At 37.0% G+C, this 16,046-nt stretch overlaps 1 long non-coding RNA gene across 1 annotated transcript; it reads left to right on the top strand.

The window, feature by feature from the left end:
• The first annotated feature begins 4,721 nt into the window (after positions 1-4,721).
• LOC116888297 lies at positions 4,722-15,747 on the top strand. Its single transcript, XR_004386301.1, has 4 exons — positions 4,722-4,797; positions 10,609-10,709; positions 11,381-11,576; positions 15,567-15,747. It is a non-coding gene; the product is annotated as an uncharacterized LOC116888297 (long non-coding RNA).
• The last annotated feature ends 299 nt before the right edge of the window (positions 15,748-16,046 follow it).

Raw genomic sequence — 16,046 nt, 5'->3', positions numbered from 1 at the left:
TTTATTTATGTTTTCCTGGAATTCTTTCAGGGATTTTTGTGTCTCCTCTCTATGGGCTTCTACTTGTTTATTTATGTTTTCCTGGAATTCTTTCAGGCATTTTTGCGATTCCTCTCTGTAGGCTTCTACTTGTTCTCTAAGGGAGTTCTTCACGTCTTTCTTGAAGTCCTCCAGCATCATGGTCAAATATGATTTTGAAACTAGATCTTGCTTTTCTGGTGTGTTTGGATATTCCATGTTTGTTTTGGTGGGAGAATTGGGCTCCGATGATGTCATGTAGTCTTGGTTTCTGTTGCTTGGGTTCCTGCGCTTGCCTCTCGCCATCAGATTTTCTCTAGTGTTACTTTGTTCTGCTATTTCTGACAGTGGCTAGACTGTCCTATAAGCCTGTGTGTCAGGAGTGCTGTAGACCTGTTTTACTGTTTTCTTTCAGCCAGTTATGGGGACAGAGTGTTCTGCTTTCGTGCGTGTAGTTTTTCCCCTCTATAGGTCTTCAGCTGTTCCTGTGGGCCTGTGTCTTGAGTTCACCAGGCAGGTCACTTGCAGCAGAAAAGTTGGTCTTACCTGTGGTCCCGAGGCTCAAGTTCGCTCGCGGGGTGCTGCCCACGGGCTCTCCGCGGTGGCAGCAACCAGGAAGATCTGCGCCGCCCCTTCCGGGAGCCTCCGTGCACCAGGGTTCCAGATGGGTTTTGGTGTTTTCCTCTGGAATCAGTAAAGTGTGCAAAGAGCAGTCTCTTCTGGTTTCGCAGGCGTGTCTGCCTCTCTGAAGGTTTAGCTCTCCCTCCCACGGGATTTGGGTGCAGAGAACTGTTTGTCCGGTCTGTTTCCTTCAGGTTCCGGCGGTGTCTCAGGCAGGGGTCCTGCCGCTCCTGGGCCCTCTCCCACGGGAGCCCAGAGGCCTTATACAGTTTCCTCTTGGGCCAGGGATGTGGGCAGGGGTGGGCAGTGTTGGTGGTCTCTTCTGCTCTGCAGCCTCAGGAGTGCCCACCTGACCAGGCGGTGAGGTCTCTCTCCCACGGGTTCTGGGAACAGAGAGCTGCTGCCCTTATTTATGTTCTACTTTTAATGCTTTTGTCAATCTTAAGTAGCAGAAGTTCTATTTTCTGACGTTTTCTTAAAATTTAAGGTTTACATTTTTAAAAATATTGTATTTTAAAAATTATTTTATTTATTTACATTCCAAATGTTTTACCCTTACTGGATCCCTCCTCCCAGAGTTCTTCACCCCATTCTCCTCCCCTTTGCCTTTGAGAGGGTGTTTCCAACCACTCCTCTCTCACCCTCCTATCATCCCCCTTCGGGCATCAAGTTTCCAAAGGATTGGGTGAATCTTCTCCCACTGGGGCAATATAAGACAGTCTTCTGCTACATATATGCTGAGGGTAATGGATCAGGCCATGTATTATGTATGGTTGGTGTCTTAGTTCTAGTAGGTTCCAGTGGTAGAGGTTAGTTGATACTGTTTGTCTTCCTATGGGGTTGTCATCCCCTTTGGCTCCTTCAATCCTTCCCCTAACTCTTCCATGGGGTCCCCAACCTCAGTCCAATGGTTGGTTGTAAGTATCTGAATCTGTGTTAGTCAGCTGCTGGTAGAGCTCTAAGAGGACAACCATGCGAGGTTCCTGTCTACAAGCACAACATGCCATCAGTAATAGTGTCAGAGTTTGGTGCCTGCCCAAGAGATAGATCCCAAGTTAGGATAGTTACAGAATGGCCTTTCCTTCAGTTTTTCTTTACTTTTGTCCATACATTTCTTTTAGACAGGAAGGATTCTACGTCAATTTTGAAGGCAGGTTGATGAACCCATACCTCTACTGTCTATCTATTGGAGGTGGACTCTTCAGGTTCCATCTATCTGCTCTTGGGGATTTCAGCCCAAGGTCATCTGTATTCAGTGCTGGGAGCCTATCACAATCCAGGTCTCTGGGATATTCTAGAGCTTCCCCTCCCCTCCCTCTGTGGTTGCATATTTCCATTTATTCTCCTGGCCCTGGGGATTTTGCTCCAGTTTTCCCTTATACCTGATCCTGTTCTCCTTTCATCTACCCTTCTCCTTCCTCTCCTACCCAGGGTGCTCCCTCCTTCTGCCTTCCATGATTATTTTGTTCCTCATTCTAAGTGGAATTGAAGCATCCTCAAGGGGGGCTTCTTTCTTTTTAAACTTCTTATGGTCTGTGGATTGTTTCTTGGGCAGTCTGTCATTTTTTTTGGCTAATATCCACTTATCATTGCATATATACCATGTATGTCCTTTTGGTTCTGGGTTACCTCACTCAAGATGGTATTATCTAGTTCCATGCATTTGTCCACAAAATTCATGATGTCCTTGTTTTTAATAGCTGGATAGTATTCCATTGTGTAAATTAACCACATTTTCTGTGTCTGTTCTTCGGTTGAGGGTCATCTGGGTTGTTTCCAGCTTCTGGCTATTACAAATAAGGCTGCTATGAACGTAGTGGGACATGTATCCTTTTGGTATGATGGAGCATATTTTGGGTATATATGCCCATTTGTGGTATAGCTGGGTTTTGAGGTAGAACTATTTCCAATTCTTTACTGATCTGCTGGATTGATTTCCAGAGTGGTTATAACAGTTTGCAATACCACCAGCAATTGTGGCATTGTCTCCTTTTTCCACATCCTTGCCAGTGAGTGTTGACAATTAAATTTTTGAACTTACCTATCCTGATTGATTTAAGGTGGAATCTCAGGATTGTTTTGATTTTCATTTCTGTGATGAATAAGGATTTTGAAAAAGTTCTTCTTGGCCATTTGCTTTTCCTCTGTTAAGAAGTTTCTGTTTAGAATTGGGTTATTTTTTTTTTTTTTGGAATGTAACTTCTTGAATTTTTTTATATATTTAGATATTAGTCCTTTATCAAATGTAGGGCTAGTGAAGATCTTTTCCCAATATGTAGCTTGCTGATATCCCCTATTAACATTATCCTTTACCTTATTGAAGCTTTTCAGTTTTATGAGGTACCCTTTGTCAATTGTTGATCTTAGAGCCTGAGACACTGGTGTTCTTTTCAGGAAGCTTTCCCTTGTACCAATCCATTTGAGGCTCTTTCCAATTTAATCTTCTATTAGGTTCAGTGTATCTGGTTTTACATTGAGATCCTTGATCCACTTGGGCATGAGCTTTGTGCTAGGAGTTAAATATAGATTTAACTCCTTATAGATTCTTCTATATGTAGATCACCAGTTAGTCTAGGACCATTTGTTGAAGATGCTTTTGTTCACTGTGGTTTTTGGCTTCTTTGTCAAAGATCAATGATCATAGGTGTATAGATTTATTTCTGGGTCTTCAATTCTATTCCACTGATCTATCTGCCTATCTCTGTACCAATACCATACAGTTTTTATCACTATTGCTCTGTAATAGTGCTTTAGGTCAGGGATATTGATTCTCCAGAAGTTCTTTCATTTTTGAGAATTGTTTTGGCCATTTTCTTTATGTTTGTTTTTCCATATGAAGTTGAGAGCTGATCTTTCTATTTCTGTGAGGAGTTTTGTTGTAATTTTGATGGCATAGCATTGAATCTGTAGATTACTTTTGGTAAGATGTTGATTTTACTATGTTAATCCTACTGATCCATTATACAATGATTTCTTTTAAAATTTCATGTTTCTTTCCCCTCAATTTCTTTTGCTCATTGAATTATTTTACATGTTTATTAATTACTCTGAAAATGCTGAATTCCATACTGTATGTTGCATCTTTGGCCTTGCGGATAGTAATGCCTATTTTAATGTTGGTAAGAGTTGTTCTGACTTCCCAACGCCTTTAGTATTTGTTCTTTCAGTTTCCTTAGAAAGGGCTGGATGAGAAATTTGTCTCAGTGACACTATCTTCAACTTTAATTGGAATTGGGCTTTCCAGATGATACAGGAATATGTCAAAGCAAATTGTGCATTTATGGATATATTCTAGATAACATTTTTCTTTGGCTTATACCAAAAATTGTTGACAATTTATGAATTTAAAAGCCATTTTGTATGCATTGTGTATGGTTTGATGTTGCAAAGCATTAATAAAATTTTCTTGTACATATTCCAACCCCTTGCTAATGCAGCCATTGATTTAATTGACCTAGTGAAATACATATATGCTGAATACATTTATAGGATCACAAACTGACTTACACTCATATACTACACACTTATGAGACTATATGGTTTTTTATTAAGGACTGAAATGTTTCAGAAGTACATTTAAAACAGAAAAGGAAAGAATAGGTAAAAAGGATCCCTTATGTATGTTTTTGTTTTTTTGCAGAACACTGTATTCCTGCATAACTCTAGAGTAGCACTCAATAATAAATTTGTCACTTATTTATTTTCCTTGAATTATAGTCATGTTTTCCTTCTCCATTTCGGCATGAATTATACTTCAGTATAGAGAACATATTAACACCACTTTTCCTTTCTTATTCCAATATTGCACATATTTTTGATTTTCATTGAGTCAGTTCTTATTGCCTTCTTTTACATGCAATTCATTGCCACTAAAAATGTATAAAATGTGTAAGTATGTAAACTAATGTATCTTAGAAATATTTGAATGGAATTTTATATTTTGACTAAGAGTAAGAAACAGAAACAGACCTAAATATCTTAGTATTGTATTTTAGAAAATATACTAAATAATTTCCTCATTCTGTTTATTAATATTTTCTCAATGTTTACTTTGCTTTTAAAGTGTTGCGTGCACCATTGGATTTATCTAGCACTGAGTTTCTCTTTAAAATCCCATTATTTGAGCTTCAGCATAATAAGGAGGCCACAAGAATACAGGTATATAGATAAATTTACGAGATCTTGTAACTCAAAATTATTGGGTAATTTGGGTTTTCACTTATTTAATTGCTTGCTTGAAGTTTTTCCTATTAGTAATTTGTCATATTTATTCAGGATATTTGAAGCAACAACACTGGATTTTATAGAGAATACACACACACACACACACACACGCACACGCACACACACACATATACATACAGATACATATATACATACATACATACATACATATAATACATACAAACAAATATAGTTCTCTGGAGGAGACTTTGTTGTAGAATACTATGGGGCATATCACTGACATCACCTATGCCAGGAAGTAGGAGGTTCTAAATGCAAAAGACCTCTAGCACAGGCTACTACATATACTCTTTTCAATATCTGAACAAACACTACAGCATGGATGCCACTCGAGGATTGAATTACCTAGGAGTCATATCAGTCACAGTAAATGTGGGAATTGACAGACTAAATTAAAATTGCAAGACATCAGTGGTATGCCTCTCCTCATCCCTATCACATGTGGAGTTATTGCAGGTGGAAAGTGGCTCTTGTACAACTGTCCATTGCAGCACGGCCTCCATCAAAGCCTACCCTTGGCTAAAGGATTAATCATTTGTCCTTGTCAAAGGACAAAGTGCTCTCAAAGGGAAATAATTTTTTAAACACATCATTAGCAAATTACTTCAAATGTTCATAATTTTTTTTCATTTAACATTTATTTATTTTATTGGGTATTTTTTATTTACATTTCAAATGCTATACCTTTTCTGGGTTTCCCAGACATAAGCCCCATATCATAACCCCTTCCACTTCTTCTATAAGTGTGCTCTCCTTCATTAACCACAATGCTTTCCCACCCCCCTGACATGCCCCTACACTAGGGGGTCCAGCCTTGGCAGGAACAAGGGCTTCTCCTCACATTGGTGCCCAACAAGGCCATTCTCTGCTACATTTGCAATTGGAGCCATGGGTCTGTCCATGTGTAGTCTTTGGGTAGTGGTTTAGTCCCTGGGAGCTCTGGTTGGTTGATATTGTTGCTCATATGGGGTTGCAAGCCCCTTCAGCTCCTTCAGTCCTTTCTCAAATTCCTCCAATAAGGACCCCATTCTCAGTTCAGTGGTTTGCTGCTAGCATTCACCTCTGTATTTGACATACTCTGGCTGTGCCTCTCAGGAGACATCTACATCCAGCTCATATCAGCATGCACTTCTTGGCTTCATCAAGACGCCATATGTGTGTGTGTGTGTGTGTGTGTATATATATATCCACATGTGATATACACACACACACACACACACACACACACACACACACACACACACACATATATAGTATAGCCAGGTGGGATAGGCTCTGAGTAGCCATTCTTTCAGTCTCTGCTACAAAGTTTGTCTCCATATCCCTTCTTATGAATATTTTTGTCCCCCCTTTTAAAAAGGACTGAAGCATCTACACATTTGTTGTCCTTTCCTTGAGCTTCATGTGGTCTGTGGATATCTTGGTAGTTTGAGATTTTGGGCTAATATCCACTTATGAGTGAGTTACTATGTGTGTTTTTCGGTGATTGGGTTATCTCACTGAGGATGATTTTCTAGTTCCATCCATTTGCCAATGAATCTCATGAAGTTAATGTTTTTGATAGCTGAGTAGTATTCCATTGTGTAGATGTACCACATTTTCTGTATCCATTCCTCTGTTGAAGGACATCTGGGTTCTTTCCAGCTTCTGGCTACTGTAAATAAGGCTGCTATAAACATAGTGGAGCATATGTCTATGTTAAATGCTGGAGCATCTTTTGGGTATATGCCCATGAGTGGTATAGCTGGGTCCTCAAGTGGTGCAATGTCCAATTTTCTGAGGACTCTCCAGACTGATTGCCAGAGTGGTTGTCCCAGTTTGCAATCCCACCAACAATGGAGGAGGAGTGTTCTTCTTTCTCCACATCCTTGCCAGCATCTGTTGTCACCTGTGTTTTTGATGTTATCCATTCTGACTGGTGTCAGGTCGAATCTCAGGGTTATTTTGATTTGCATTTCCCTGATCACTAAGGATTCTGAACATTTCTTTAGATACCACTCAGCCATTTGATATTCCTCAGCTGAGAATGTTTTGTTTAGCTCTGTACCCCATTTTTAATAGGGTTATTTGGTTCTTTCGAGTCTAACTTCTTGAGTTCTTTGTATATTTTGAATATTAGCTCTCTATCTGATGTAGGATTGCTAAAGATCTTTTCCAAATCTGCTGGTTGCCATTTTGTCCTAATCACAGTGTCCTTTGCATTACAGAAGCTTTGCAGTTTTATGAGATCCCATTTGTCGATTCTTGATCTTAGAGCATAAGCCATTGGTGTTTTGTTCAGGAAATTTTTTCCAGTGCCCATGTGTTCCAGATGCTTCCCTAGTTTTTCCTCTATTAGTTTGAGTGTATCGGGTTTGATGTGGAGGTCCTTGATCCATTTGAACTTAAGCTTAGTACAGGGTGATGAGAATGGATCGATTTGCATTCTTCTACATGGCCAGCATCATTTGTTGAAAACACTATCTTTTTCCCATTGGATGGTTTTGGCTCCTCAAGTGACCATAGGTGTGTGGGTTCATTTCTCGGTCTTCAATTCTATTCCATTGGTCTATCTGTCTGTCTCTGTACCAATACCATGCAGTTTTTATCACTATTGCTGTATAATACTGCTTGAGTTCAGGGATGGTGATTCCCCTAGAAGTTCTTTTATTGTTGAGTATAGTTTTCACTATCCTGAGTTGTTTGGTTTTTTTTTTTTTTTGTTTTTCCAAATGATTTTGAAAATTGATTTTTCTATCTCTATAAAAGAATGGAGTAGGAATTTTGATGGGGATTGCATTGAATCTGTAGATTGCTTTGGCAAAATAGCCATTTTTACTATATTAAACCTGCCAATCCATGAGTATTGGAGCTATTACCATCTTCTGAGACCTTCAATTTCTTTTTTCAGTGGCTTGAAGTTCTTGTCGTACAGATCTTTCACTTGCTTGGTTAGAGTCACACTGAGGTATTTTATGTTATTTGGGACTATCGTGAAGGGTGTCCTTTTCCTTATTTCTTTCTCAACCTGTTTATCCTTTGAGTAGAAGAAGGCTACTGATTTGTTTGAGTTAATATTATACCCAGCCACTTTGTTGAAGTTATTTATCAGACTTAGTGCTTCTCTAGTGGAACTTTTGGGGTAACTTAAGTATAGTCTAATATCATCTGCATCATTTAATATTTATATATCTTTCACAGGTTTCCAAAGAAAACTTGAACCCACAGTCTTACATTACCCAAACTCATATATTTTAGTTGTTTTTGCTTAATTATATATGTAAGTTGAATGTTTGTGTTTCTTGTGCTGTCTAATGCTATACAGATTTTACAAAATGTTGCTGAACATGAATTATGAAGTCTGGGTAGCCCAAGATGAAACTACACTGCATGTCCCTGGACAGGCAGTGTGTGAAGGTGCTCTTAACCCCCAACACACAGCCTAGATGGAAAGTCTCCAGTCTGCAGGCTGTTGTTCTAGGCATCTTGGCAGGCATACATGTTGACATATATGAACATTTTTTTAACAAAAGTTTCACAATAAGCTGGCCTTCCTCTTTGCTTTCCCCAAATTTTAACTGAGCCTGTTGCTTGGAGGCCTGGCCAGGAACAGACATCTCCCAAAGACCTAAGGCTTTTTTGGGCACCTAGAAGCATCAGGGTAGGCATTCAGTGTAGAGGCGGGTTGGGAAAAGTACTATTTTGCTGCTTCAGTTAGGCACGTCTTTTGAATCTGCATTAATATTTTTATAGAAATTTGTACACTGAGTTTACTTGTAAAGAATGATAGCACATAAAGGCGATTTAAAAAATAAAGCAAGTAAAAACCTCACTGAAAAGACACACACATATAGGTTTGAAGGGTGTATATTAATGACTGGTTTCCTTATTTGTTTGTTTTTCTGTTTTTGTTTTGTTTTGTTTTGTCCTTCTGGAGTTTTTTATTATTATCTTTTTGGTTTGTATGTCTGACTTGTGTAGAGAATATGTGAGATAATTCTCTATTTTAGTCAAAAATTAGGTTTTGTAGTAGTATAAGAAAATACTGAGCCTAGCTCAATTCTGTGTCACTACCTGCTGTTAAGATACAAAGCCTGAATCCTCTGAAGATACAGCCAGCCCAGAATCTCTCAAAGGGTCAGATATCAGATGCCTTTGGCACTAGGGTACTAGCAAACAGCAAGGACTTACCAGCCAGAGAAATAGGACAATACTTAACTTTTTACCTGTGATAGTAAAAGAAGGTGATTTCCTTTTTCCTCCCCATGAAGGACTAATTCTTACCATTCCCCATTAATCAGGGGGCTAGGGCTTTGGAACTAGCCATGAAAACCTACCTGTCTCCTGCTCTTTCCCCACTCCTCAGCCTCATGAGGGTGTTACCTAAGAATGTCTTCCCCACACCTCTTGATACCCTTGTCAGTGCTTAGACTTGCTCAGATCCAACAAGAGGATGTAACTGTGATATAAAATATCTTGGTTGTACCTGTTTGTTACTTATTTTTATGGATTTTTTTTTAACATTTCAAATGTTATTCCCTTTCCTGGTTTACAGGTGGTAAGCCCCCTATCCCCTCCCTCTCCCCTTCTTCTATAAAGGTGTTCCCCTCCTCATCCCCCTTCCCCCACCCCGACATTCCCTGCACTGGTGGTCCAACCTTGGCAAGACCAAGGGCTTCCCCTTCCACTGGTGCCCCAGCAAGGCAATTCTCTGCTACATATGCAGTTGGAGCCCTGGAGCAGTCCATGTATAGTCTTTTGGTAATAGTTTAGTGCCTGGAAGCTCTGGTTGGTTGACATTGTTGTTCTTATGGGGTTTATTTTTAAATAGGGAAATAAACTTGAAAGTTATTTGTCATTATAAAAATAAAGGAAAATTAAAAAATAAAGGACAATTAAAATATTTTGTGTCTCTGCCTTCCCCAAATATTGAAATTAAAATGGATATTTTTGACTCACAGCATAAAAAATTCAGTAATTTAAAAAATAAATTCCATGTGTATACAAATCTCATTTGTGGAACTGAAAAGGCAAATTCAGTTGATTGAAATATATTCTAAATTTGAAAAATGCCCTTTTGAAGTGGGAAATTATTTTATAATCTTGAACTTTCATTTAATTGCTGTGATATATGTGACTAGTAGACACAGATTCTGAATCACCAGTTATGATTATGATTAAGGTATTGCAGGATCCTTGATTCTTTCTGAAAATTTAGAGGAATGTTCCTAGCATTGCCTTCTTAAGCATTTGGATCACAGTCACGATTCTTTTCTATGGGTCTAGTGCGGAAATATCATAGCAGTGACACTGGCACATGAAAAACATAGTGATACATTGCTGGGTCTCTTTTTTGTTATCCTATTTCTTAGACTATAGTTTGGAAGTGATGTGACAAACTTCAAAGAATTAGAGAATGTAAAGAACATATTTACATATATAGTCTAGGTTTTCTGTAAGAAAGGACTCTTAAATATATTAATAATTTATAACAAAAGAATAGGAAATTTATATTAGTTCATACTGACATACTGAAAAAAAAATAAAGAAAGACCATTAGGTTGTCCCTTTGGCATGTTAATAGCATTATAATCAAATTCTCAGATCTTGTTGCTAAGAAATAAATGTTATAATGCAGTTGTTAATATTTAAAAAATTCTTCTTTTGTACACACATATATGAACAGGATCTTGTCTTACATAATATTTCAAAAAAAACTGTTCTTTGGTCTTTGGATATTGGCAGAATTGACAAATATTTCAAAAGTGGCATATTCAAATTTACTGCACTGATTGGAAGTCTGAAACCAAATGAAAAGTATACTATTTCCATACATTTCTGTCCAAGTAAGTATTTTTCTATTTTTAACACATTTTTAAACTATTTATGTATATTAGTATTTTGCTGCATATACCCTGTGTCTCCCTGGGTCATCTGAGGCCAGATGTAGGTGGTGGAACTACTGGAACTGGTTGTGAGCTACCATGTAGTGGTTGAGCATTGAACTTGGGTCCTAACTGCTGAATCATCTTTCCAGTGTCCCTGACAGCCTTTCTTAATCTTTAAAGCTGAGAGAATTTCACTCACCACACCCTTTTTCCAGTAGTCCCTTAAGATTCTTCAGACAGTTTGTTATGTCATCTTCATATCCTAATGTATTAGCAACTTTTGTTAAAGCACTGGAAACAACTGAAAGAAAAAAAGTCAAGTCGTACTAGTTCCATGTATTCTTTATTGTCCCTCATGTAGTAAATGTCTCTTCCTCACTGTATATTGCCCCCCCACACACATGTAGTAGACATTAAAAGATTTGTTCCAGTTCTAGACAAGGTACACTTTAAGAAATGTTCTTTTCAAAATAATGCTTCATTTAATTTTACTTTTTCCTCAGACTGCATTATTTTTGGGTAAGCTAGTCTACCCCACAGAGCTGTAATATCATAGTATCTTTTAATACTAATGCTTACCGTGCACACATGTTTGTATGTAAACTAATCTACACTACTTTTTTCCATAGAAGAGGCCATAACATACCTAGCTGATATTGCTATACGTTTAAATGATAATTTATTTGACTATAGAGTATTACATCTGATTGGAGATATACAATTACCAAAGATATCTTTTGATCCATCATTTATATGTTTTACTCCTGTACCTTTGGATGTCACAACTGGGGTAGATATCAGAATTTTGCCACAAAACTATTTCAGGTAAATCCCTAATACGATTTTTCTATCTTTATGTGCAATTTTGTTTGTATCCCTGTTATGTGGTAATTATACGTCATGTTGGACTTCTTGCTATATTTGCAAAGCACTATTAAAATACTTACATATACGGTGACATTTTAAAAATATAAAATAGCCTAGTTATTTATTTTCTTGATGTTTTTAAAAATATCTGTCACTGTGGAATTAGAAATGAGCTTAAAATTTCAGTATAAAAAATAACACAAACTTTTTGCCTTAAAACATTTATTTGATATTCCAAACAATATTAATTTATTGTCTTGGAGTTTATATAGATTAGTCTATGTTGCTGCATCTTTTATTCAGTATCTGCTCAGGAAAACATGTATTTGCTCCCTCTTCAAATTCTTCTGTGTCTTATTTCTCCTCCAATGTTACGTTTAATCAGAATTAATTTCCATTTAATTATAAAACTAAGTCAATAGTTATTAATTGGGGCCACTTTTAGCTCTTAGCATTCATCTTCAGATCCTAGATATGAGGTCATATTTGTACCATGTATTCCAAAATATATCAGCTATACATTTTTTCCTATTACTTCATACAGTACATCCTGACCATAGCCTCCCTTCCTGTACTCTTGACAGTTTTCCCCAAGCCTTCTATTCTTTCCATTTCCCTGTTCCCCCCTCTCCCCCAACCCTCGACCAACTGTACCTCTATCTTCCTTGAGAAAAGAGCAGGCTTCTCAGTGACATCAATGGACATCAAGTGTATAAGAGGCAACCCAGAAGGAAAAGTGTCCCCAGAACAGGCCAAGGAGTCAGAGGAAATCCTTTATTTCCAATTCCACAGCCTCACAGTTAGGAGTCTTAGTTAGGGATTTCATTGCTATGAAGAAAACCAGCAACCAAGGCAACTCTATAAACAAAAAAATTTAGTTGAGACTGACTTATAGTTCCAGAGGTGCATTATCATTATGACAGAAGGCAGTCAGTAGTGGTGCTTGAGATGCTGAGTATTTTACATCTTGATCCAAAGGCAGCCAGGAGGAGAATATTCCAGAGGCAACCAGGAAGACAGTCTTTGCTGGGCCGTTGTGAGACTTCCTCTGTCAGTTTAATTAATCTGACTCTCTTTACCTTAACCTCAGCCAGACTCCCCAGACAAGGGTAAGAAGCAGCAACATTCTTCACCAAAACGTAAGAATGGTCTCCAGGCAACATACTAAAATCCCTGTCGTCTGAAAGTTCTTTATCTAGGTCCCTAGAATTCAAATCACACTCAGCCCTAGTGTCTTTCATATTCCTAGTTCCATTAAACCCCACTTACAGCATTATACTGCATTCCAAATCCAAAGTCCCAAAAATCCACATTACTTCAAAGAAAAGCATGGTCAAGCCTATCACAGCAATACCCGAGTCCCTGCTACTAACTTTTGTCTTAATTAGGATTTCCATGAAAAGGCTACTCTTATAAAGGAAAACATTTAATCGGGACTGGCTTACATTTCAGAGGTTCTGTCCACTATCATCATGGTGGGAAGCATGACAGCGTGCAAGCAGACATGGTGCTGGAAGATCCAAGAGTTCTATATCTTATCCTCAGGCAGGAGGAAACAGTCTTCTGGAGGCAGCCAGGAGTAGAATCTCTTGCACACTGTGTGGAACATGAGCACTGAAATTTCAAAGCCCACCCACACAGTGACACTTCCTCCAACAAGTCCACATCTACTACAACAAGACCACACCACTTTCCATGGGCCAACCATAACAAGAGTTGAACAAAAATACTACTCTAGACAAATACAACACACATGCAGAGGACCTAAATCAAATCCATACAGGTTCTATGGTTGCCTTTTGGTCTCTGTGAACCTCTATGTGCCCTGCTTAATTGATTCTGTGGGCTGTGTTTTCCTGGCATTCTTGACCTCTCTGACATCTACAATCTGTCCACACTTTCTGTGGGTTCCCCAGACTCTGCCTAATGTTTGGCTGTGTGTATCTGCTCACATCAGCTGCTTGAAGAACCCCTCTGGTGGCATTGGGCTAGTTACCAGTCTTTCTTTTGCAGCCATGGTCTATGGCTTTAGCATCACAGGGGTTGTGAGCCACTTAAAATCTCTAGAAATAAGCTCTGGTCCCCTCACAAGAACATCAAGTTTTTAAGTGCTGAACTATCTTTATAGCTCCCCCTTCATTTTTTATTGGCTATTTTAATTGCTTACATTTCAAATGTTCTCCCCTTTCCTGGTTTCCCCTCTGCAAACCCCCTGTCCTATCCCCTCTCTCTCTGCTTCTATGAGGGTGCTCCCCTACCCACCCACCCACCTCACTACCCTGGCATTCCCCTACTTCTATACCTGTTGTTTGATGCCTTCAGTGTTGCTTGGGAGAGTGTGAAATTTGAAGATAGAGGAAAATATGCATCATGGTTTTCAATGTATAACATTATAGAGGCTAATGTTCTAGTAGTGCATCTTTATTTTGTCCTCATTGTGGGTCTTGACTGTCTCAAGAAAATAGCCTAGAAACACAATTTCCCTTTCATATTATAAGCTATGTTTAACACTATCCATTGCATTGTTTTTAAGTATAATAAAATCTAGGAACTGTACAATTTTCTTGTGACAAGTGAAGGCATACATATCTTGGTATTTATTTAAACATGAGTATTATGGTTATGAATGAACTTCAGTTAGTATGACAGCGATGTCTGGAATATTAGAAACAATACTTTAAACTGGTTTTTTAAATCTAAGGGGAATGTCTAGCTGGATTATCCTACAAAAAGTGATATGCAAACACTGTTAATGCAATATCTAAATAGAAGAAGACAGTATGATATTTAATTTCTATATTTGATTAGGACATTATAAAGGATGATGCCACAGGGCTAAAATTAAGTGGTATTAAATTTCCGAATACCTCAGTTCTTGAAGATTGAACATACATACCCTTGCAATTCATCATTTCGTGGAGATTCTATTTTATAAGGAGACATTAACCTCAGTTTACAGATAATGTTAATTGGAATTTATTTTGCTACAAATATTCTTATTAGTAAACTGTCTTACTGTAAGAATTAATCTTCAAACTTTCAATTCTTTAATTAATGTATGGTGATATCAATATAAAAACTACTTGAAATAAAAATATGAGATGCTAACCCTGAAAAGTGTTGAAGAGATGATGAAACTCAATTTCTTTATTCATGTGTAGTGAAATTAGCATAAATGACACATTCAGTGACAGTCAATTAAAACTAAATTGCTTTCTAATAGACTTTTGAATTAGTTTTCCATATTTTATTTGGTATATATAAATATAATTAATCCAGGTAAAATAGTCTTTCCTGTTTTCATTTATTAGCAGAGTGAGGTTCACACTGATTAAATGATACACGAATAAGATTCCCATTTAATTACACTTATTTGCTGTATGTTTACATTGTACAATAAAATGAAGCTAACATTTTAAAATTTAATATAAACAGAATTATGATTAACAAATCAATTTTAAAATAATACTATATACACTTTTGCTTGGTTAAATACATTTTATATAGTAAGTAAATATTTAGCATAATAAACGTTAAAAATGTTGATTAAAATTTATTTGTGATATTTGTCTAGACGAATATTATTATTTGTGTATTAGTATCCAAATATTTAAGATCATTCATGTATATGATCTATCAGTATTATTTACTGCATATGCACCAAATTTATAAAATGTTAATGGTCATATGGAATAAATTTATTAGGATATGTTGTAGGAAATTAAGTTTATGTGATGTTTATTTTTAAAAAGTATTATATTTATTCTGATATATTATCTCTCTTAATCCTTATAGAACAAAAGTGACAAACAGAAAGAGAAGATATACATTTAAATATTAAAATGCTAGTGCATATAGTTGGTTTTTGAGAAAATAAATGCACATTCAACTCATATTAATTGTTGGTATTTTAAGCAAAATAATAATATATTTTTATATTTTGAACAGTAATTCAACTCTTCAGTTCAATATTCCCACCGCAAAGCTTCTTGATGATGATGAAATTCACCCGCTTACTGTGACATTTCCAAGTGGCAGAGTCATCAAAGGCTCTAGTACTGGAATTAATGATGAGATACCATGTCATCTTAGTTTCAGTTCATTCAAAGCCTGTTTCATTTTGCCAATCTTCTCTTTGTGATGACAGAAATAATTGGTAAGATATTTGAATGTAGATGCTTTTTACTTGACATTAAAGTTATATTAGCTTTATATTATATATGTAAAAATAGTAAAAGGAATGTATTTAATAAAATTATTTTGGACATACAATTTTTACCTTTCCCAATATAAATTTGCTTGAATGGTAAATCGCAAAATAATGAAGTATATGTATTTATGGTATCATAAATCCATTAAAATATAAAATAAAAAAGCATATGCTGTTACTACTTTGCTAACGCTCCACACCCCAGTGCCCCAAGATAT

Source organism: Rattus rattus, chromosome X, assembly GCF_011064425.1.
Source record: "Rattus rattus isolate New Zealand chromosome X, Rrattus_CSIRO_v1, whole genome shotgun sequence".
NCBI classification, from domain to species: domain Eukaryota; kingdom Metazoa; phylum Chordata; class Mammalia; order Rodentia; family Muridae; genus Rattus; species Rattus rattus.
This window is presented reverse-complemented; position numbering and strand designations above follow the sequence as displayed.